A 25,461-nucleotide genomic window follows, 5' to 3' on the forward strand; every position below is an offset into this window, starting at 1 on the left:
CATCTTAACTAACTGTACCTGCAATGACCTTATTTCCAAATAAGGTCACTTTCTGAGATACAGGGGGTTAGAACCCAACATATCTTTCTGGAACACAAAATTCCATCCATGGTAGCTCTCTAGGAAGTTTGAGAGGTTGGGCTTATGAAATTCAATGGCAGCTGGCCATTGTGAGGTCATCGAATCAAGCACTTCTTGCTCCGCACCTGCCCTGCAGCAGCCCACTCCCAGACATCTGCGAACTGTGGTCATCCATCCCAGGTTGGAATGCTTCTCCATGGTGCACGTACTTCTGCAGGATCCTAGTTTTGTTGTGGGAGATAGAGAGGCAACATGGAGAGAGGAGGTGTCCTCAGAAATGTGTGCATAACACAAATCACCCAACTTGCTGCAGGTTCAGATTCCTGGGACTCAAGCTCTAGAGATGCTGTTGGCCATTCAATCATAGGTGTTCAAGTGGCTACATTTTGAGAAACACTTACACAGAGAAGAGTCCAGGTAAATTTAATTTGAATTTTGAGTGAGCTAAATCCTGACTAGCTGTATGGCTGTGAGCAGAAATAAAGCTGTTAAAGCCTTGGCTTTTCCCTCCTTAATCTGGAGAGATGATTAACAACACATACTGTAGGTGACTATTTTAAGAATTAGAGATACTTTGGTATACCCAGGTAACTACAGCCCCACAGTTTCATGGGGGAGAATAGAGAGCCTTGTCTGGCCTCATTCAGAGGTGCCCTCCTCCTTCCTGGAGTCTGCCTGTGAGTCCTGGGGCTGTTTCCTGTATAACCTGGGGTATTTTTAATTTTTTTTTTAGCCTTTATTTTTTAGAGAGAGAGAGCAAGCAGAGGAGGAGTAGAGAGAGGGAGACACAGAATCTGAAGCAGGCTCCAGGCTCTGAGCTGTCAGCACAGGGCCCAAGCACAGGGGCTCGAACTCACGGACCATGAGATCATGACCTGAGCCGAAGTCGGCCGCTCAACCGACTGAGCCACCCAGGCACCCCTAACTTGGGCTATTTTAAGCACCTGTGCAGTTCTCTTCTGTGGTCCAATGTCATGAGCCTTCCCCATCATTGTTTGCTGTTGGTCAGCTTGGGCAGAAACTCTGACCAATGCCATCAGAAGAGCTGCTGAGATTAGCCCCTGCCCATTTGGTGGACCCAGACTCCTATTAACCCCTCAAGTCCCCTGGGAATTTTTTATCACCACTGACTCTGCCATGGAGACCTTCCTGGGTTTTTGATATGCTTCCCTTAGTGGCCCATCTCTCCTGGATATAGCTCCCAGCTCTGGATTCTCATTGCCCAGCATTCATTCTGGACCTTGCCCCTGAGCTGCTGTCTATCACTGGTTGGAATCCAGGTCTTTTTATGGGTGTTTTCAGACTGTTCTAGGTAGAAAATTACCTTTTAATTTTGCAGGGTTTTGTTATTTCTGCCCAGGTTATTTCTGCCCATTGTTTATTTCTCTCTAGAGGCCTGGCACATCATCCCTGTGGCCCAATATCATAAGGATCTTCTTTTGAGACCGAAGACCTGTTTGTAAATTTCTGCACCCCAAATGTGATACAGTGCATATTCCTGGCAAATTCTTCTGCTCATATGAATCCAGTCTTTTAAATTTTTTTTTTTTAACGTTTTATTTATTTTTGAGACAGAGAGAGACAGAGCATGAACGGGGCAGGGGCAGAGAGAGAGGGAGACACAGAATCAGAAGCAGGCTCCAGGCTCTGAGCCATCAGGCCAGAGCCCGACGCGGGGCTCGAACCCACAGACCGCGAGATCGTGACCCGAGCTGAAGTCGGACGCTTAACCGACTGAGCCACCCAGGCGCCCCGAATCCAGTCTTTTAAAAACCTGATACTGGAGGGACGCCTGGGTGGCTCAGTTGGCTAAGCAGCCGCCTCTTGATTTCAGCTCAAGTCATGACCTCATGGTTTGTGGGATCAAGCCCTGCATCAGGCTCTGTGCTGACACCACGGAGCCTGCTTGGGGTTCTCTCTCTCCCTTTCTCTCTGCTCCTCCCCCACTCATACTTGCGCTCTCTCACTGTCTCTCTCTCTCAAAATAAGTAAACATTTTAAAAACAATAAATAAAAAAAAAATAAAAACTTCATACCACGGTCTGACACCTACTTAAAACTGTAGGTAAATGAATTCCTTTCTCTAATCCAGCTGAGGCCCTGATTTCTACGTGTCATGTAATTAGGTTCCTGATGTATAGTAGGTCCTCAATACATGGCAACTGCATTGATTTTACTATATATAGTTACCTCAATTTAAAAAAAAAGTCTTTCTTATATAAAGCCAAAGTTTTATCCCCTAAACTTTATGCTGTTCTCTAAGTTATACAGAATAAGCTATTCTCTCTTACCAGTAAAGTTTAGGCTCCTTCCTGAATCTGACTGAATTCTATAATGATTTTATTATGGAAGAAATCCAGAAATTCATAAGCATTGAGTATACCCAGTGCTACAGTGACATTTCCTTTCCTTTACATTCCTCCCTTGCCATGTTAGGTCAAGGTCAGATTTTGTTCTTTCAAGGGCTCCATGACCAGGAAGTTGTCTGATCACCAAGAGGGGAGGAGGAGTCTGAGAGAACCTAGTCCAGGATCCTGCAGTGTGGTATTCCTCCAACTTTATAGGGATCCCCGTCGTTTAGAGGGCATGGGAAAACCATTGCCTGGACCTTGCTCCCAGAGTTTCAAGTTCATCACGTGTGAGTGGGGCCTGAGATGCATATCTGAGAAATACGCATTTCTAAGATATTCCCAGTGTGGTGCGCCCTGAACATCCCTGCTCTAGGGGAAGCTCTTCCTGCCCTCAGATCCTTTACCAGCTGCTCTGCTCTCCTAGGTGCCAACAAGTCATGGCTGACCCTTCTGTTGCCCTTAGCCTAACACAAACACCTACCTCCAGGTGGGTGGAATACCTGTTGTGGTTTGTGGTCAGGCGCTTCCATGTGGAGCCAGACCAAAGCCCATCTCCCATGGAACCCATATCGTTGCTGAGCTGTTTCTCCTGCCCTGCTTCCCTCACTCCCTTCTCCTCAGAGCCTCTCCCCACAATCACTTAACAAGAACGCTATTTTCTTCCTCTGCTCCTAGAGAATCCAACCTAAGATGAATCCTATTCATATTTTTGTCCAAATCATCTTTTTTTTTTAACATTTATTTATTTATTTATTTATTTATTTATTTATTTATTTATTTTTGAGACAGAGAGAGACACAGCATGAATGGGGGAGGGGCAGAGACAGAGGGAGACACAGAATCGGAAGCAAGCTCCAGGCTCTGAGCTGTCAGCCCAGAGCCCGACGCAGGGCTCGAACTCGCGGACCGCGAGATCGTGACCTGAGCTGAAGTCGGACGCTTAACCGACTGAGCCACCCAGGCGCCCCCAAATCATCTTAATATGTATAAAGCACCAATTATGCACTGGTGCTGTGTATAGAGGCACGTTAAAAAAAATACACTTCCAGCCCCATCCTGGTCACCGCATGTACCCCTGCCCTATAATCAGAGTCCGAAATGTGTCACTGCATTCTGCATCCTAGAATCCTGCCTCCATTTTGCAAGAGTGACATTGCCCCTTAAGATACTGAATTGGCAAACATGACGGATGCAGGCCCTCTCCTACCTTATGATCGTCCGGGCCACCACACTGCCTACGGAATGACACCCAGACTTCCTGGTTAGAGATTAAAAACTCTAGAAACTGCTCCAACTAGTTTGCTAATGCTCCCGGGGCATCTGCGTGATTGCCTCACCCAAGCCAGCATACTTACTGTATGTGTTGTGTTCAGCTGGGCTCAGACACCTCTTTCTTTTCACGGACGCTTTCAAAGGAGCTTTTCATGACTTTTCGGTCTGATGGAGTCCCCGTTCCGTGTTTTCTTAACAAACTCTGTGTGCTTCTTTGAGAGTGTTTGTTTGCTTCCTCCAACCCCCAACACCTACACAAAGCTTCATAGCACTGTCTTTTTCTCCTGAGTACCCAGAAACTGACTCACTGTAGGCACTCAATTATTCAGATTTGCTTCTGCTTTTCCTACTTATGAGCTGTATAATTTGAAGCAAGATAGTTATTCTCTCCTATCTTGAGTTACCTCATCCGTGAAGTGGGACAGATAATATAGTAGATCTGTGAGTAATGCAAGTGGAAGTGTCTAGCACAATGCCTCTGAAGATCACAAACACAGTAATGTCACCTCCCCTCTGTCAACACCCATCAAACCGTATTCCCTTCTGAGGTTCTCTGCACTTTTCTAAGTCTTATCCTCCCTTCCTGGCCTAGGCTTCCCTGCCCTCAGAAATCTTTCCCATTTTGGTCTCTGACGGTCGGTGCCTGTGAGGGTGAATATGGAGACCACCTAAGAAAGTGGTGGCTGGTTACGGCCTATGGTCAACAGCAAAGGGTGTATCTTAGCCCTTCTTCCCCTTCATCACTGCATGGATTCTCCCCCCAGCCAGGAGCTCAGGGCCCCCTGCTGCATGGTATGAAAATAAGGCAGGAGAAAATGTTCATTTTCATATCTTGCTCTGCCTCTGCCAGGTCGAGTGATGATGGATAAGTTATTTTCTGGCTCTGATGGGCTTGTAAAATGTGGGTGGGAGCGGGGAACATCTCCCACGATGGTTTGAAAGCAAAATGGGAGAGCCTGTATGAAAATTTCTGACACGAAGCCGGCTTATAATTGTGGGTGCCATCTACATTAATGATTGATAAATGCAGTTGCCTGTGCAAGAGATGAGGCCCTGAACTAAGTCCACAGCGATGGAGATAGGGAAAGTTAGATTCCACTGACTTTGGCAATGAAATTATGTCCGTATAGCTCAAATATATGCTCAGTGAATAAAACAGACTCAAACGTGCAGAGAGAGTACTTGGAAATGTGCAAAGGCACTAAAATCTCCATCTTTTTAGAGTTGGGCTAAGGAATGAGTAGTTTAAAACCTCTGAACTATTTACTTGATCTGGTCTTTCAACCACATAGGCTTTCAGCACACCTCTGCTGTGCAGATTGGCGCAGGAAGTCTTCATAGGCTCTTAATCAAAGCTCGTAATTAATTTGCCTAAAAAGAAAGAATGTGCTGTGGCGCTGAAAGCTGGATTATAATCCTGGAGTAGGTGGGAGGAAAGTTTTTTCCCATGGAAACTGCATTTTTTAAAAATAATGAAGTTGAATCGAACCATGGCAATGATTGTGATTTTGGAAGTCTGAAGACATAAGGCCTGGCATCGACATTGGTTATGGAAAGGCGGCAGAAGGAAAGGACAGGAACACATGGTTTGGGCTGGGAACGATCTGAGTCTGAGTCCGCGTTTTGCTACTGGTTGTGCAAAACTGGGCAAGTGACTTCTGCATTTTGGTTTTCTTGAAGACTGAGATTGTCATTATTTAAAGTTTTTGTGTTAAATGTTTCACATAAAGTAAACGTAATGCTTTCAACTTGTGGCGGATACTTCAAATAGTGGAGATCAGGGTCAAAGAATACGATTGGATGGTAAAGCCAACTAAAGCCACCCAGCTTAAATACTGGCCTTGGGAAATTTTTATTCCCACGATCTTTTGAATTCTGGCAAATTATAAAGTACCTTATAAACTTAAGATAATTCTATTGCGGTGAATCCATTAAATGAAGTAAAAGGAGAGAGAATTCTAGACTGAATGTAGGACAGAGCACTCTCAGTTGTTAAACAGGGAGCCATTAGACTGGGGTGGCTCTAATACCTTGGCGGCTTATATAAGCAAACTGACACCTGAGACTGAGTCAATGCACTCAAAGCTGATATAGAAACGTAAGAACAGGCAACCACAAATAACCAACTAAACTTTCCCAGGTAAGACAGCTGCTTATGCTTCAACCAGTCGTAAAATTTATTTGCTTTGCTTCCAGGTCTTCCCCATAAAACACTGCCCCTGGAACCTGTTGGTGAGGTGCTTTCAATCACCTTGGGTTCAGCATTACCTGATTTGAACCCACGTACGCTCAAACTCGTTTGGTGAGATGCTGTGTGAGGTGTGGGGGCGGGGGTAGTGAAGATGTTGGCATTTCGATTTACGATTTACGTATATTGAAGGTACTTGGCTTAACTTCCGAGGACGAGATCTCAACATCACATCACGTGTCCCAGCTCCCCGCTATGCGGCATAAACTCACAGCATGGAAAAGTGGGGAAAAGAAATTGTTCTTAAAGCGCTCATGCCTGCTTCCGCTCTTCTCCACTTGCCTCTTTGTAATCCTTCAGACATGTAATTTGCTTCCAGCAAAATCAAGTATTCCAGTAGCATCCAGTCATGGTGCTGGATGCCAGGAATAAAATAATCAGTGAACCTAGGAGGGACAGCTCACTTTGGTGGAGGAAACAAATATAGACAAAATATTAAAATAGAGTCATGTAAAAACACAACATGTAGATGAAAAGGTGTAAATAGATGTGTAGAGGAGGGTGCCTGTGGATAATAAAGAAGACTTCAAAACAGGAAGTGGTCCTTTCATGAAACTAGAGACCAAGTAGAATTTCCCAGTTGGATGAGCGAATCAGTAATCCTGGGAATGATGATGACGTGAGCATAAAAGTCATGAAGACCATAGACTTTCGATTTTCTTGAGTGTTGGGTGACTCTGTGGGAGAAATAAAGGATAAGGCTGAAAATGTATTTAGGGATTAGCTCCTGAGTGCGACCGCGTCTCACGAGACACATTTCAGAGCCATGGAAAAACTTCGGGCAGGTGTATGAATACTGATTACGCTTCACACCTCCTGCCAGGAGGCTGATGCAGAGCTCACTCCAGTTCCCAGAGCTGTGACAGCAGGAAGCGCTCCAGCTTTCACCTCCTCTTCCTCACTGTCCCCAACTCATCTGCTGGCCTGAACCCCCAGACCACTCTGTTCCCACATCACCTTTTAGAATTTCTCTGGTTTCGAAGTATACAAGGGGATGGATCAGACAGGTGCACTAGAAGAAATCCTACTACACAGAAGTCTTCAGAGAAGCCACAGAAAACAGGCAACTGGGTCTGGGGAAATAGACGAACGGGTGATGGGGAATATTCAGGAGACACAAGTGACACTCAGTTGTAACTACGTGTGGGTTGCAAAGAAGATGGGACTTCATGACCTGGATCCCTGGGAGAAAATGATGACACTAAATGAGACAGGGCATCAATAGACCTGCTTTTTAAAAATTCTTTATTGTTATTTATTTTCTCTGTCGTCTCAGACTTGTCAGCATCTGTTTTCCCTCTTGAGTCCTGGTACTCAGTGAATGAAAACACATGGCAGCCACACTTTCCAATGGAGCCGGTACACTCACTGTGGGCAGGACTCACGGGTATCCGTGAGTATCCACGGGTCCTTGTCACAAAGCTGACTTTCCTTTCACCTGGTACATTTGGGCAGGTGAGGGGAGGCCTGCCTGAGCCAGGGGGAGGCGGCACTCTGACTTCTAGCCCACTTCGTTGGCCGGTGGCTTACTTGCTGCCACCATGTGGCATGTCACAGCTGCTGTTGTCCGGATACTTCTGTCTCTTGAAGCGCTGGAGGGGGTTCTCTGGTCAAGGGAGTGTGACTGCCAAGCACTCCCGCCTCAGGCTCTTTACTCATGAGGTGGATGGAGCCGTTCTCAGGTGCCTTACAACCAGTTATAAATTATTTTCAGCGAGCTAAGGTCAAAGGCATGGAGAGAATAGAAAGTGACAACACTGAAGATTTATATGACCCCTCTCCTACAAGGAGACCAAGCGCTTCAAATATATGATCTAATTTGCCCTCCTCTGATGCCTGGAAAAAGGAGGGTGTGCGGGGGAGGCAGCGATTAGAGGCAGGTAAGAAGGCTTTGGTTAACAACCTTGAATAATCCATAAGGCAGCACGGTTCCCTTCTCTTTCATTGTGCTTTAGGGTTTCTTCTTTCTTTTCTTTTTTGAGAAACAGAAGCCGACTGACCTTTCCAAGACGGCTTTTGAGCTCTGTGTTTCCCTTCTTCGGCGTGAAGGCCTTAAGCAAGATGGAGAGGATGATTCCACATTCCGTGAGCTGCCTTGCGTTCCATTCCTTAAGGAAGTGGCATGCTGATGCCAAAGTTACCTTAATTATCAGACCAAATAAACAAGCAAACTGTGATATGGAGAAATTTATGATGCGGCCGTTTCTAAAAAGAAAGTTAAATATTGAAGATGGATGACTATGGCTGCAGTGAGCTTCCAAGGTGGATTTCCACGTGTGTGCATTCCACCATTTGTTATCTGAAACTCTCTAGTGGATGAGAATTCGAGGTCATGCCTCTTTCAGAGAACACAGGTTTTAAGTGGACCATGGCTGGTAGCACGTATCTGACTTGTCCAGTGTTACCAAGGAAGTTGGGGGGAACTCTGACCTCATCCCAGGTGTCCTGACTTCCTGTCCATGTCTCTTGCTGTGCCCCTGTGTACGAAGCCACTTCTGCCACACCTGAGCACTGTTTCCGTTCCCATTTCCCATGCACAGAGAAGGAAATTGATAATGGTAAAAATAAATATGACCAAGGCAATGCAGACCGGTAAAGGGCTTAGGGGAAGGACACAGGAGAAGAGATAACTGGAATTTAATCTATTACATGCACAGCTTTGGGTAAAGGTGATAAAGGGAGGGCGACTATTTACAAATTGCACAGGGCTGTCAGGGAGGATTTGGGGAGCCCAGACCTGGCAATGGGCAAATGAGTCTAGTCAGGATGTGGGCTTTCAGGAAATCTCCAGGGAGAAGAGCAGGCCAAAGACAAGGGAACCATCATTCAGCAGCGGTGACAAAGAGCAATGAGAAAGATCTTGGGAGGACAGGCAAAGTGACCCCAAAGACGGACCATGTTACTTTAGCAACATGTATGTGAATTTCACATGGGCCATGCATGGCATGAACTGCCCCAGGGAACATTCTAAACTACCAAAGGCGCCATGGGAGAACATAGTTCTGGTAGCTTTTACTATGTAGCTGACGGAAGTTACAGAGAAGGGATTGCAGGAAGTGCTTTTCACATTCTCACTAATTGAGCTCACTGGTCTCCCCATGGTAGACCGCTGTTCCAGAAGCTCCATCCTACATGTAGGTGGAAAGCATGCTTCCAAAAAATTGCTTGGAGCCCTATTATTTTCAGAGAGAGTCTTGACATAACAGGCTGATGCATTTTACTTAATAAATATCCTAATCTACTCTAAATTTCCATTATGTTAAGTGTATTTACTTATTTATTTATTTATGTATTTATGTATTTATTTTGAGAGAGAGAGAGAGAGAGAGAGAGAGAGCGCACAAGCAAGGAAGGGGTAGAGATAGAAAGTGAGGATCCCAAGCAGGCTCCACACTGTCAGCATAGACCCTGACGCCAGGATCAATCCCACAAACTGTGAGATCATGACCTGAGCCAGAATCAAGAGTTTAATGCTTAACCAACTGAGCCACCCAGGTCCCCCTACATTATGTTCTTAAATCACAACTTCAGAAAACATAACAGCATATTTATGCCAAGCAGTGGATATGGACCTGACTAAGTAAGATTCTTCCTCCCCAGAAATTTACGATTTTGATTTTGCGGTAAAAATTACAAAATGTCATTAGTTTCACAAAATGCCACCAACAGAAGGAATGTGGGATGTCCCCTAGACCAGGCCCATCATTCTACACATAAGGCTCAGAGAGTTGTGTCCCTTATATGTGACTGCCCAAGAGAAGTGAAGTTGAATTTTGATAATACCCTTCTCACCAAGTCATTCTGCCTTTTTAAAAACCTCACCTTGCTTCCCTTGTTTGACTGGGAAGTAATAACTAAAAAGATATTTTAGCGAAACACAATACCTTTAGTTATTTTTTGAAAGTATTGTTCTTTTAGTTTTTATTAGTTCTTAGTGCAAATTGTAATTTTGCGTTTGAAATTGAAACTACCTAATTACATCTACAGTACTGTCAATGTAATTGTTCTGTAGGGTTATGATTACTGTAGAAATTCGAGCTGGACTTTGTAACTGGATACAAAAGGTAACATGCATACAAAGCATTCCCTGAAGTGAGCCACATTGATTTGAGGGCTCTGTCGAATGGTGTTTTTCCTTTTTTTTTTTTTTTTTTCTTTTTTTCTTTTTTTAGGAATCACACTGAGAACCAAACTGAACTGTGTACAAAAAGTAAACGTGACTCTTCTTACTTTTGGGGATTAAGCAAGACTTTGATTTAAAAAAAAAAAAAATGCACCAGTGATTTTGAAACAATGTTTCTAAAACTCACCTCGAGTGAAACCATTTAAATTAGTAGTAATCTTGGATGACATTAATTAAACTGTAATGCAGCATAATTTCAGCAGAGATTCAAGCACAGATTTCAAAATATTTCCTAAAACAAACTGAACCAATTTGATGGTAGGGAGTAAAAGGGTTTTAGAGCTTGATTTGTTACAAATAAATTATAAGAAACAAAGCATTGTACCAAACGAGTTTGTAGCCTGTTGTAAACACAGATGAAACAAATCACCTCTGAAACATGAGTTATTGCAAAACAAAACAAAACAAAAAGGAAAAAAAAAGCAGACATGTAGAAAACAGGCACGTTCCGCAGGGAATCTCATGTCAAAACACCAACAGAGAAATGTATGCCTAAAAATGTTCCTTCTCCTCTATGCAGTGTTTAAACTCATGGTATTTATTTTTAGGGATGTTTCAAACAGAGCAAGGTTTGGTCCTGGTTTTTTTTTTTTCCAATTTTGTAAGAAGCATTTCTCACCGGTGAACTCATTGTGAACAAGAAAAGAGATGGTAAACATACCTGTCTGTCTTCTACAGTATGTGGGTGGTTCTTTTAACTAAAAGCTTTAAGGTCAACTAAATATTGGTGCAGAAAGAACTCATGTTCTCAAATGAGCTCTATTCAGTCTATTAAATAACACAAATCCATGATATCCTTGCAACTCAAAATCCTCCACATCAGGGTTTTAGTGAAAACTTTAGTTGAGGACAACTGTTGAGTTTTACCTGTTCCGGTTTTAATTTTCTTCTGTTGTCATTTGGATTTTGTGCTTTACCGGTCTATTTCTGTGGCCCGAACACAGCCTACTTTGGGCTGTGTTCATATCAATACGGACTGTCAAAGCTTTTGTCTCTTCAAGTGCAAAGGCTCAAACTTTAAAATAGAGTTCTCCTGTAATATCCCACTTACCTTTGGAATTGAGGAAAGCCAAGCTGGTAGAAACAAGTCCCCGAATGGTGATAGCCAGGGGCTGACAGGCAGATAGATGAAATGAGAGAGATAGTGACTAAAAGGTATAAACTGCCAGTTATAAGATGAATAAGTTCTGGGGATCTAATGTACAGCATGGTGACTACAGTGAAACATATTGTATTATTGCTTAATAACCGCTAAGAGGATAGATCTTCAATGTTATATGTTCTCACCACCAAAAAGGTAGTTATGTGAGACAGTGAACGTGTTAACTAACCTTATTATAATAATTTCACAAGTATACATGTATCAAATCATGGCATTGTAAGGCTTAAACTTACACAATGTTATACGTCCATTATATCTCCATTGAGCTGGAAAAGAAAAGAAACGCAGATAAAATAATTTTCTTCATCTGCATTTGGACTTCTCTGGTCAGTTGATCGTATCAACTTTCTTCACACTGATGCAAATACGGAAAATGACAGGAGGTATATATCTCTGGGGAGAAGATGAAATTTGAATACAGACGCAACTAATCTATTCTGAACTCACAATGTTAAGTAGTGCTATTTTTGCATTTCCAGGACAACGTTCTTGATGGGGATGAGTTGCAAAGAGACCAGTCTGAGTTCTTGAAAAATTGAAAACCTTTTCATAACAAAATAGGGAGTGTTGGTTTCTTCAAGCGAATCTCTGGACAGAGGGATGTTCCCTCTGCCACCCACACCTTGCTGGCTTCTTGTTCCCTGTGAGAAAGCTCTTTTCCAGTGATAGTGAACCCACTATTGCCTACAGCTGTAAATGCAGTCTCTTATTAGCTAATCAATTATTAGAATTGATTGGCAAAAAAAGCGTTTCTCTATAACCCGGGGGAGGAAATGAGATTCTATAGATTTCTCTCATTCCTCATTATGTTTGTAAAGTAACTTGGGTTTCACTCCGCCTGGGTACACAACTTTGCTCATTTTGTATTTTCCTCTCCTGACAGCCTGGCCTGGGCTGAAGCTTCCCACTCTGTCTTCATGGTGCCCATGCAGGTGATTCTGACTTGAGTCATCTAATACTTCTGATGACTAGTTCTTAAGTTCTGCTTGCTTTCCCTCTCTTATTTCAAAGAAGTCTTACCGTAGAAGTTGTCCCCTTTACTGAGTCTTTTTTTTTTTTTTAAGTTCATTTATTTATTTTGAGAGAGACAGAGACAGCATGAGCAGGGGAGGGGCAGAGAGGGAGAGAGAGAGAATCCCAAGCAGGCTCCACGCTGCCAGAATAGAGTCTGATGTGGGGCTCGAACTCACAAAACTGTGAGATCAGGACCTGAGCCCAAACCAGGAGTCAGATGCGTAACTGACTGAACCACCTAGGTGCCCCATGCCCTTGACTGAGTCTCAAAGTGATGAGTAGGAGACAACCAGGGAAAGAAGGGGTAGAAGGTGCTGTCTGTGCTGCATTATGACCTCTGTGGATCCTACACACTCTTCTCTTCAGAGGGCTCCTTCCTCCATCAACTCTCCCTCCTTCCCTCTCTCCCGCCCTCCCCCTGCCTCCTCCCCTCCTCTCTCTCATCCCCCTCCCCTCTCATATAGAGGACTGTAATGGTATAAAGATGACTATAATCCAGGGTATGCCGTATTCACTTATTTTCTGATTTTAAAAGAAATTAAAAATATTTTCATGGGCCCCTAAATGTAGCGTGTACCTCTGTGCACTGTGGCTGCTATGTGCAAGGGCCAGGTGTTCCCTGAGGGACGAGAGGCATGAAGTCTTCTCAAAGAAGTACAGCAAGAGTAAAGAGTAGGGACGTATTCAGTGAAACATTGAGTTTTTTTTTTTTTCCTGGCTCAAAGTTACTCATGTGGGATATGGTGATGTGAGTTCCCTCTCTGAATACTGGTTTCCCCATGAATAGAATGTGGGAGAATAAAGCACAGGATTGCTGTGAAGATCACATGAGTTTAGCCAGATTTAAACACTGTTAATTATAAAATACTGAGTTAACTTTGTCATTCTCTTGGCCTCAAACCTTTTGTGGAATGGATATGAAACATTTTATATATATATATATATATATATATATATATATATATATATATATATTCGTTTGTTAGTTATAAATATATGTTTATAGCTAAATATGTAAATTTATATATTGTGCAGATTATTAGCAATGGCTTTCTCTCTCCCTCCCTCTCTGTCTTTTAATAGAGAGATTTTCCTTACATTCGCAGAAGGCTTGGGGCACACACAAGAATATCAGCTCGTACTGTTTTGAGAGATACTCCTTAATCTGACATAAAAAAGGCTTTGACTGAGTCAGGGATGCGACATGGTTTTCGTATTCGGTTTGGAAACTGTTTCCCATTTTAGCTCAGTAAGCCCAGTGTACTTGCTATTAATTAGCCCACAAGAATAGTAAGATTGTAACGATCCAGTATGCTCTTGTTTTGAGAAAACCACTCAGAAGAGCTTTCAGACAACTTTTGTTAGATTGAATTAAGATCTCTGACCTCTGTCTCTGAGGAATACAATTAGAAGTTTTGATTGCTAATTCCTAAAGGGACATAATAGGGGAAAATAAAATTAGGAGCAGGAGAAAACGACAGAGGTTTTATTTTTAAACATTATTATCATGATCCTGGTCATTGTCTCAGGGAAATTTCAGAACTGTTCCATGAGATCAGGACTGGATGTAAGACTCTATTATAAATGCACATGTTTGGCTTTTTCTTACTTTCTTTTTTCTTTTCTTTCTTTCCTTTTTTTTTTTTTTTTTTTTAAGAGAACTGGTTAATCCTGCCCCAGGGACCTACTCACAGTCTATTAAACCTTTAAAGAACATTTCATGGGGCTTCAGCGCCTGCTGCACTCAAAAGGGAACTTTTATGAAAGCAGCTTATGCTCTGAATTGATAATGGTGAGGTCGGCAGCCCGGCATTTTGAAACTCTGTCCCCAAGTAGAAGAAGAATAAGCCCTGATTTCAAGGTTTCTGTATTTTCTTTCAAACAGCGTCCTTATTTACATAAACTTTGACTGCATCACTGAATTACATGTTGTATTTTTATTTTGAAGCTTCAAGTTTATGGTCCTGGTCTGTCTGCATCGTTTCAAACATTTTCACCAGTTCATTTCCAGGGCACTTTCATAAGATTTCAGAAAAGGAAGTGAGCACATGATCTCTTCTCCATGACGCGGTGAAGAAACCCGAGCAAGAGCTTTGTTTAATGTCACCGGGCTTGAAGTCACCAGCCAGGACCGAAGGCTCATTGCATCAGCCCCCACAGACACGGTCGTGGTTGGTGTTGTGGTCTGTGGCAGGGACAAGAGGATCTTTGGAGTAGATGCCCGCTCCCGGAAGGCCCAGCCTGAAGTTCAGCTCCTCCTGGTGCTGCTTCCCTGTCTCTGCAGGAGGCTCAGCTGGCCAGTTCTCTCCTCCGGCATCGGTGACCCTCTGGCTGTGAGCCGTGCCCAGCCTTGGTCTTCTCCCTACCTGTGAGTCAGGCGGTCCAGGCTCTCTCCTTGGCCAGGCGTGCACTCCAACTTACAGGAAGTGGAGGGGCACAGGGTAGGGAAGGCCTGAGTCCGTCTTGATTCTGCTCGACCCCACTCAGAACACCAGACTTCAGTCTGCTCCTTCTCTTGGGTTGTCACAGCATGGGGCCACCATCTCCAGCCAGCTGTAGGAGCTCCCAAGAGAGCACCACTGCTCCCCATTCCTGTCACACAGGGTCTGTGCAACCTCTTACCCTCCCCTGGAGGGCACCTTAACAGGTTGAAAAGCTATAACTATGAATTATCTCCACTGTAGGAAATGGTACCCATTTAAAGCTCCCCAGGGGCTCGTTCTCTTTCCCTCAGGGACATATGGGCTTACTAGCATTTTAATGCTTTTTTTTTTTGTTCTGTTTTGATTTCAGGAAATCATTTTGCTTTATTCAAACAACAGAGGAACTTGAAAAGTTTGTCAATTTGGCCACCATGTTTGAAATGGTCTTAGCTCTGGGCAGGAAAACATGTTTTGACGGTTCAGAATGGAGTCACGCTTGCATTTGGGCGCTTACTGAGCCACTAGTTTAAAAACTGATTTGCTTTTGAGTGACAAAATGTGGAGATATTCCATCTTTTTGTTTTTCTCCTCATCTTTGTTCTTATAGAATGAAAAGCTGCAAATTTAGGGTTCTGTCATAAAGAATTAACCTCAAACTGTTCAGAAATTTTGCCATATTCCAAACAGATCCATTAAATAGATCTAGTGATGCCTAGTGATGGTAAATGTTGAAATTTTTTTCTTTTAGTGTTTATTTATTTTTGAGAGACAGAGAGAGAGACACAGAATTCAAAGTAGGCTCTAGGCTCTGAGCTGTCAGCACAGAACCCAACACTGGAACCCACGGACCATGAATGAGGCCATGACCTGGACTGAAGTCAGTGCTAAACAGACTGAGCCAACCAGGTGCCCCTACATGTTGAATTTTCATTTGTTGTAGGGTAAAAATGCATTTATTTATTGTTAATCTTAAGGAAAAGTGTACACATGTAAGGAACATGAGATCTGGGGTCAGGATAAGGATTTCAGTCCTGGCTTTGCCACCTACTAGTTCTGTCCCTCTGGGCAGACGCATTTATACTTCCTGGGTCTTAGTGATCTTAACTGGGAACATTAACGTCTGCTTCAAATACTTATGGAGATTTAATAACCATAATATATGCGGATTTTATAAACCGTAGAACATGAGGTAATGTTTACCTTTGTCCTTCCAAAAGCAGAAACAATTTGTGGTATAAAACTCCGTGTATCGAGTTTGATACTTCCGTAATCCTCAATGAATCAGGTCAAACGTTATTGCAAAAATAACACATCATGCGGTTTTACATCCATTTGTTTGAATCAGGCAATTGAATATTTTATGTCAACCTACAGTGTTGTTGGAACAGGAACTCAAGGGGCGCCTGGGTGGCTCAGTCGGTTGAGCATCCCCGCTTCGGCTCAGGTCATGGTCTCAAGGTTTGTGAGTTGGAGCCTGCGTTTGCCTTGAGGCTGTCAGCGTGGAACCTGCTTCAGATCTTCTGTCCCCCTCTCTCTGCCCCTCCCCTGCTCATACTCCCCTCTGCCCCCAGCCTCACTCTCAAAAATAAATAAACACTAAAAAAAATTAAAAAAAAACAAACCACTATGAACTTGAAGAGTAGTGGAGCCAGAGGGATCTTGCAGATATCTTATCCAAAGTCCCCCTTTATGCATGTGTCAAACGAGGCCCAGAGAGGGTGAGCAGCTTGCCCAAGTCCCCAGCTTGCTGATGCCTGAGGCATGCTCTGCTCTTGTCACATCTCATTCCCTAGGTGTCCACCGTGATTTTGGCCAGAGGACGGATGTGTCTGAGGGGGGTGTGAGTTCAAGACCATGCTTCCTCAGGGGCTCCATGGGACGTCCTGCACCTGTGTCTCGCTGGCACTTTCTGCACACACTTGCCTGTGTTTCATTCACTCGCATACTCCATGGAAGCTTTTTTCTTGGAGGAACCGTTGCCCCCAACTAGCCACCAATGTTAGGAGGAGCCTTTGAACCATTTACACATGCTGAAACCCGGGATCCTCACTTGTGGTTTTTTTCAGAAGGCTTAATGCAATCATTTATATAAAGCACACAGCCGGAAGTCTGGTAATGGAAGCTTCCAACATTTGCTATTTGACTGAAGGCTTTGAGCTTCCTCTAAGTCTTTTTTGAAGGAATGACCTGCCCTTAAAGTAAGAGAGGTTTCTGTTTGCTTGTTTCCTGTTTCATGTTTGTACCAGAAAGTGAAAATGTTAAATATTCTCAGAGGCAGTGGAGGGAAGGACCTTAGGGGTTACATTCTGAAATTCTGCATCCCTGCTGGTCACCTCCTTTCTTACAAAAGTCAGGGCGTGGCAGGTGGCCCTGGATGACCTGTGCAAAGCTGTCTCCCCATCTTGTGGCAATCAGCAAGAACCTCTGACTTTCGCTCCTGATTGAGGAAAATTTTCCATTGGCCTATGGGGCATTTTAGCAGGCAGGTGAGTTCCTTAAGTGCTTGGTGACAGTCCTTTGAGAACAGAGACAAGGTCGTAATTGCATTGAAAAGGTCCCTGAAAGGGAATTTCTGAAAGGTGTCCCAAAACATCCTGTTTTTATGGCTAATGGGCTCTGGGCAGGTTTTCTTCCAGATGACTGATGGCCTTCACCAGCGTCTGCCTGTCTTCATTCTGATGCTGACAGAAGAAAAGAAAACGTCTCAGAGCCAGACGTGGCCACTAATGCAATGCGATTTTGTTCTTGTTATTTGGGAAAAAAGAGAGAGAAATGCTGAGAAAAACAGGCCCAGTATTTGGAGAATCTGACTCTGAACTCTCATTCTTGTCAGTTGTGAGACTTTAGTGTGGGCATCTTATTTAATATCTTTGAGATTCAATTTCCTACCTCTCAAATGGGCATGATCATACAGTTAGGCTTAAGAGGCAGGATATGGGTGTCAGAGACAAATAGCCCCCGGGGTTCAAATCCTGCCTTTGACCTACATACAGAGCCTCTCACTGTTTTGCTTGGGAGGATCAGGTGAGATCATGTAAGTCAAGTGCAGGCACTGCTAGGTGTATCAATGACTATTAGTTTTCCCCTTTGTTGTATAGGGATAGGACACATTGAAAAAAATTAGTGTTGAGGGAGAGGATTGCAAAAAAGAATAAATAGAGAGTAATATTTTGATAAATTACTATCTTTTCAGAAGACAGGAAAGTTACTATTCTTAGCATAACCAGATGCTTTACCAAAGGGTTGCCCTGGAGGTGATCAACATTTCTTTCTTTTTTTTTTCTTTTCTTTTCTTTTTTTGTCTGTAGCAACAGAAGTACTGTACTTCTTGGTATGAGCCAGAGCAGAGAATAGCCCTGAGTTTCCCAAGGATGCCTTCTTAGAATACCAAATTATTGAATGTAGGCTTCCTTATGAAGCTGGGTAGAGAATGAACATCTAATTGTCCAGGAATAGTTTTAATAAGGCTCTTTGTTTTTAGAAAATTAAAAAAAAAAGGTGACCCAATGTACTGGGGAGTCAAATAACCAGGAGGCCAGAGACATAGTCATTTCAGATTTTTGATGTGAGGTATCTGAGCTGTTTTCATTCTGAGACATGGATGCTAAGACTGCTAAGAGCTGTCACCTTGGGTCTCTTTTCAAAGTGGATCATCTTTCTGTGATAAACCTTGGATTTAACAAGCAGAAACATCATTGTTACAGTGAGTAAACATCACCAATCAGATTGCGTAGGGTAAACTTTAATAAAGATACAGTGTAAACATAGGGACCTATGACAAGGAAAAACTAGCTGCAGTCTGTTCCATACTTGGCATTAGAAGATTTAGCTCTTTGGGTCAAGCATGACACTGGGGGTTCTTCTACGATGAAAGGAATAGGATATAAGTATTAATATTTAGAGGGTATTATTGGGCTTTCTGCTAGTAAGGAATTGGGGTTCCAATGATGATTAGGGAAAATAAAATCATCATGATTTTATTTGCATCTTCAGTTTGTGGAGACCTTAACATTGGCTGCATTAGACACTCTCCTTTTATATTTCTGCTTCCAATGAGCTCTTACACTTTTTACCTTCCATCCAAATGTTAAAAGTTACACATTTACCTTGCATACAGAGTACTTCATGCAGTGATAGGAGAGCCTGCACACGCACAGTGTCCCTACAGAGCAGCAGAGGGAGGACTGTGGGGGAGACAGGTGTTCACTTTGAGGATTGTGCATGTGAGTTACTATCATTGGGAAGAGAGAAAATGAAAACAAGACCAAGCACATTTCTGGTGACATTGATCTGACCTTCAGTTGGGTGCCCCAGGTGCAATTTTATAAGGAATAAGATATTTATTATACAAATTACCCAAAAAAATCCCTTTCACTATAATCAAGACTGATTCTTCTTTCATTCTCTTTGTGTATAATTGTGGTATTTTATTTATACTTTTAAAATTATGTAAAACTTTTGAGTGTAACTGGAAATCAGGAACACTCACTTCCCGTTGTTAACAATTTGCATTTGATTAATTCAGTTGTGAGTTGCTTTACTAAATATTTGAACTTGTGAATAGAGAAGTTTCACGTTCAGCTAAAATGGATTTTCTACCAATTTTGGAGTAACTGTTTCGTTGGCTTAGCAAGGAGTAAATTGCTTCAAACCTTTCAAGTAAATCTTTAAAGCAGTAGAACTTTGCCGAACCAAGATAGAGGGAGAAAGGGAGGAGATTTTTCCTAATAAAGATGCTTTGGATTTAGGCATTTGATGCTTGCTGGTCTGGCCATATGACTACATTAAGTCATAATGAAACCAGGATTTTACTGTTTTTAACCATATTGTGTGATTAAATCTCTTTCCTGTCACGCGTGAAGGATGAGGATAATTTTTTAAATGGATTTTAATTTTTTGATCAGTTTTAAGTACACAGCAAAATTGAGTGGAAGGGACAGAGATTTTTCATTTCCTACAGTCACTACATATAGCCTCCCCCATCCTCAGCATCCCCAACAGAATGGCGCATTTGCTAGGACTTGTGAGTCTACAGGACATATCATAATCATCCACATTCCATAGTTTACATGAGGGTTCACTCTTGGTTTTTTACATTCTGTGGGTATGGACACATATAAAAACATGTATGCACCATTATAGTATCAAACAGGGAAGTTTCACTGCCCTAAACTTCTTCTGTGTTCTGCCTGTGAATTCACTGCTCCTATTGTCTCTGCAGTTTCATCTTTCCCAGGTCATGCAGTTGGAATGATACAGTGTGTAGCTATATCAGATTGGTTCCTTTCACGTAACAATTTGCACTTAAGTTTCCTCCATGTCTTTTCATGGCTTGATAGTTTGTTTTTTTTTTTTAGTAGGGAATAAAATAATCCTCCATTGTCTGGATGGACTACAGTTTACGCATTCAATTACTGAAAGACATCTTGGTTTCTTCCAAGTTTTGGCAATTGTGAACAAAGCTGCTCTAAGCATTAGTGTGTAGGTTTTGTGCGGACTTAAGTTTTCAATCCATTTGGGTATAAACCAAGGAGTGGGATTGCTGGATCATATGGTAAGAGTACGTTTAGTTTTGTAAGAATTTGGGAAGCTGTCTTCCAAAGTGGTCATACCATTTTGCGTTTCCAGCAACAGTGAGAGAGAGTTCCTGGTGTTTCATACTTTTGCCAGCATTTGGTGTTGTCAGTGTTTCAGACTTTGGCCCTTCTAGTGTGTGGAGTATCTTGTTTTAATTTGCATTTCCGTGATGACATATGATGTGGAGCATCTTTTCATATGCTTATTTGCTGTTTGTATATCTTCTTTCGTGAGGTGTCTATTGAGAATATTGGCCCCTCTTTAAATTGGGTTGGTTGTGTTTCTTATTGTTGAGTTTAAAGAGTTATTTGTGGGGGCGCCTGGGTGGCGCAGTCGGTTAAGCGTCCGACTTCAGCCAGGTCACGATCTCGCGGTCCGTGAGTTCGAGCCCCGCGTCAGGCTCTGGGCTGATGGCTCCGAGCCTGGAGCCTGTTTCCGATTCTGTGTCTCCCTCTCTCTCTGCCCCTCCCCCGTTCATGCTCTGTCTCTCTCTGTCCCAAAAATAAATAAAAAACGTTGAAAAAAAAAATTAAAAAAAAAAAAAAGAGTTATTTGTGGACTTTAGATGACAGTACTTCATCACATGTGTCATTTGCAAATATTTTCTCCTGGTGGGTTTCTGTGGCTTGTCTTCTCATTCTTTTGACAGTGTCTTTTGCATAGCGAGATATTCTAATTTTGATGAATTTCAACTTAGCAATTATTTTTTTCATGGATCATGCCTTTCATATTATATCTAAAAAGTCTCCCCCATATCCAAGGTGATCCCCGTTTTTCTCCTATGTTATCTTCTAGGACTTTTATAGTTTTACATTTTATGTTTAGTCTGTGGTATATTTTGAATTGAATTTTATTAAGAGTATAAAGTCTATGTCTGGATTGTTTTTTCCTTTGCATGTGGATATCAACTTGTTCCAGAACCATTTATTGATTGTATTATCTTCACTCCTTTGTCAAAGATTAGTTGACCATATTTACGTATATGTATTTCTGGACTCTCTATTCTATTCCGTTGATTTACTTGCCTATTATTTTGCCAACACATAACACACTCTCTTGATGACTATAGCTTTATAATAAGGCTTGAAGTTGGATAGTGACAGTCCTATGACTTTACTCCTCTCTTTCAATAATTTGTTGGCTTTTCAGGGTTTTTTTTTTTTGTTTGTTTGTTTTTTTTGCCTTTCAGTATAAAATTTAGATTCAGTTTCTGAACATTCACCAGATAAATTACTGGGTTTTTGACTGGGTTTGTGTTAAATCTATAGATCGAGTTTGGAAGAACAGATATATTAAGAATATTGAGTCCTTAATGGAATGGAATATCTTTCTCATTTAGTTCTTTCACTTCTTTCATCAGAGACTTATAGTTTTCCTCATATTCATAGATCTTGTACATGTTTTGTTATACCTAAATTTCTTTTTGGCATGCTAATATAAATAGTATTGTTTTTCTGTTTCAAATTCCATTTGCTGATTGCTGATGTATAGGAAAACAGCTGCCTTTTGTATTTTAACCTTGTATCTTGCAACCCTTTTATAATTGCTTATTAGTTCCAAGAGTTGTTGTTGTTGTTGTTGTTGTTGATTCCTTTGGATTTTCTACAAAGACAATCATATCATTTGGAAGCAAAGTCGGGTTTCTTTCTTCCTTCCAAGGTTGTGTACTTTTTTTTTCTTTTTTTGTCTTATTGCAGTCACTTGGACTTCTGGTATAATGTTGAAAAGGTATAGGAAGTGGCATCCTTGCCTTGTTCTTCATCTTAGCGGGAAAGGTACTATTTTCTTGTCATTAAGTATGATGTTAGCCATAGGTTTTCTATAGATGTTCTTTATCAGGTTGACCAGGAGGGAAACATTTAATGTAGTTCGGTGTGTGTGTGTGTGTGTGTGTGTGTGTGTGTGTGTGTGTGTGTTTTAATCTGCTAGGTTTCGAGAACAAAAGGAACTTTCTATTTTAAAGATATGAAAACTTTTTTTCTCTTATAATGGAATACATTAGATGCTTATTACAACACTTTTCAGCAATAGAGAAATTTAAAAGTTAAACAGAGTTCCCAGAAATCATATCTAAGTTTTAGATCCATCATATTTTTTGTTAATGTGTATATATGTATAGCTATTGGATTATCCGTTGACCCACCCATCCATTCATCCAACTATCATCTTTAGATTGTCTGCTTTCCTCTTTCTACTTTATAAAAGTGTGCTTCTCACTCACTGGCATAAATAAAAGTTGTGTTTTACTATCTCTCTTGATCTTTTTGAATTTGTTGCCATTTTAGAACTCTGTTTAATTCTATTTCCAGTTCCATGGGGGGCTGCCCTTCCCTCCTTCCAGTTATTGCCTTACACTAGTCAACATAAGGGTGACCTCAACCCCATGGAACTATCAGGTTGTTGGAGTTGAATGGTTCCACTTTTCCTTACTCTCCAAGACTGCCAAGCTAGACTCTAACTGTATACATTACTGCCTTTTCTACACAAAGAATAACATTAAGTAACTGTTTTCAGAAGTATTTGTGAATATATTGTCCTGAGGTCTTGTGTGTCTTAAACGTTTTTTTCTTAAGAATAAATGCAAATTTAATTTACAGTAAAAGGTTTAACTCACTATCCTATTTTCTCCCAGAATCCAGAATTGTTTAAAAAATTTTTTCTGGCTATATTACATGTGTCTTCCATAATTTATATTTCTCTATGTTTTTGCTCTGAGATTTGGGAGACTTTTGGCCATCTTTTCATTAATTCAGTTTGTAATTCTGTCCATTATGATATTCACTACTTACATGTGTTTTTTTTTTTTAATTTTTTTTAATGTTTATTTATTTTTGAGACAGAGCATGAACGGGGGAGGGGCAGAGAGAGAGGGAGACACAGAATCGGAACCAGGCTCCAGGCTCTGAGCCATCAGCCCAGAGCCCGATGCGGGACTCGAACTCACGGACCGCGAGATCATGACCTGAGCTGAAGTCAGACGCTTAACCGACTGAGCCACCCAGGCGCCCCTACATGTGTTTTTTTTATAATTCTTTCTTTGATATTAAAAAAAAATTCTCCTTTGGCAAAAGAAGCGAGCTCTTATTTTATTCGTACTCCAACAGCGCCTCAAACTTCCTGCAAGATACGAATGTACGCTATGTGTATGTGTAAGTTTTTTCCTGTGTTAATTTCCTGGATCTCAAATAAACTCTTTTTCACTGGGCAATATTAGCTATGACTTCTCGGGCAACCTTCTATAGAGCTGCCTGTTTTATTCATATGTTTGGTGATTTTTGCTCATCTACTCACTTTTACAAACAAAAACGTATGTTGAATGGATTGACAGCTACCTTCCATGATCCCCCTCAGCACATACATACTTATCTTGACTCCTGCATCTGGGCTCTGAGGATGGGAGCTCTGTTGCAGTGAGTGGTAGAGTGAAGTCCTACACTTCCTCTTAGACATACAGTCCTGAGAAACATAACACACCCTAGCAGAAATACATTTCCTTCATATGAAATAATACAATTTTGTTAAACTGCTGTTTTCCTGTGTTGCCTATTCTGCAGCTTAGGTAGGCTTAGGAAGGCTCTTCCTAGGCACGCTATTTGTATATGGTAATTGAATCAATGAAATTATTTCATTTTCACTCTTTCTTGATTAAAAATGAAACTGTTTAAGGCTTTCCATTTTTTTCTCTTAGAACGTTCTTAGCTTTAGCTTATGGCTTAGATATTAAGTGCTGATTTGATTTATACCATCTGAACCACAATATTATTGACATTAGTTGCTAGATGTTCTGCATTAGATACAGAAACTTGCTTGAGCCAATAGTGTTTAAGAGAGAAATTTTTTAAGTAATCAGTTGTTTTTTAAAATTTTTCTACTTTTGCTATTTATGTGGTCACTAAATTGCACTGAGCAGATCTGATACCTTCTATTTCTAAACTATTATCATTCTTTAAAATGCATTTTACAGGAGTGCCTGGGTGGTTTAATCGGTTAAGCATCCGACTTCGGCTCAGGTCGTGATCTTGTGGTTGGTGGGTTTGAGCCCCACGTCAGGCTGTGTGTTGATAGCTCAGAGCCTGGAGCCTGCTTCGGATTCTGTGTCTCCCTCTCTCTCTGCCCCTCCCCTGCTCATGCTCTGTCTCTCTCTCTCTCTCAAAAGTAAACATAAAAAAAATTTTAAAAAATAAAAATAAAATACAGTTTATGAACTACAGTGTTTGAAAAGAAGATGCAGTCTGCATGTGAAGGGTATAGAGTTTTATATGTGTGCACGTGTGTATAAAAACAAATACTTGAGATAGGCATTTCTATTGATACTATTCAGATATTCTGTAACAGGGGTTGGCAGAGTACAGCCTGATGGCCAAGTCCAGCTGGCCATTATTTTATAAATAAAGTTTTAGTTGTTCACAGTTATGCCAATATGTTTACACATTATCTATGGTTGCTTTCACACAACAGCAGAGTTGAGAAGTTTCAGTAGAGACCATAGACCTGCAAAGGATAAAGTATTTACCATCTGGCCCTTTGCACAAAATATCTGCCAGCCCTTGCTCTGCATCTGTGCATGATTGTGTCTATTTAATCTGTAAACAATGAAAAAAATCCCATTTGTGTTATATTTTTCGTTATTTATTTTTATATTATTTGTTGCTTCATATAATTATTACTTTCGGTTGCTTAACTTATGCAAACATAAGTCATAATTTCTCTGCTGATGGTTCCATTAATAATTATAAAGGGAAGCTTTATTTTTATTTTTTCATAATTTATAATATGAATGTTGAAACTGCTGCTCTTCTTATGTTTACATTTGCATGACATTTTTATTGGTGGTGGTATTTTCTCTCCACCAACGAAACATTTCAAGGTACTCTGTTTAGATATGTATTATCTACTTGTGGTTAACGAGTTGTGGATACCTGTCACGTGGGTACATGTGACTGACCAATTTTCTTTGAGTCTGTAGCCTGTCCATTCTCTCAACAGTGTTTTTTTGCAGAGCATAATTTTTTAATTTGATGAAATTCAACTTACCAATTTCTCCTTCTCATTTATCATGTTTTTGTAGTATCTAAGAAGTCATTGCTCTAAGCTCAAGGTTATCTAGATTTTCTCCTATGTTCTCCTCCAGGAGTTTCATAAATTTGCAT

At 41.4% G+C, this 25,461-nt stretch overlaps 2 long non-coding RNA genes across 2 annotated transcripts in view; both read left to right on the top strand.

Moving 5' to 3' along the window:
* Nucleotides 1–25,461, top strand: part of LOC122216607 — a 153,000-nt gene that overhangs the window by 79,510 nt on the left and 48,029 nt on the right. The gene's annotated exons all lie outside the window — the stretch shown is intronic.
* LOC122216604 lies at nucleotides 59–8,129 on the top strand. The gene is made up of 2 exons (XR_006200986.1): nucleotides 59–498; nucleotides 7,935–8,129. It is a non-coding gene; the product is annotated as an uncharacterized LOC122216604 (long non-coding RNA).

The sequence above is a fragment of the Panthera leo genome, chromosome A3 (genome assembly GCF_018350215.1).
Source record: "Panthera leo isolate Ple1 chromosome A3, P.leo_Ple1_pat1.1, whole genome shotgun sequence".
Lineage (NCBI taxonomy): Eukaryota > Metazoa > Chordata > Mammalia > Carnivora > Felidae > Panthera > Panthera leo.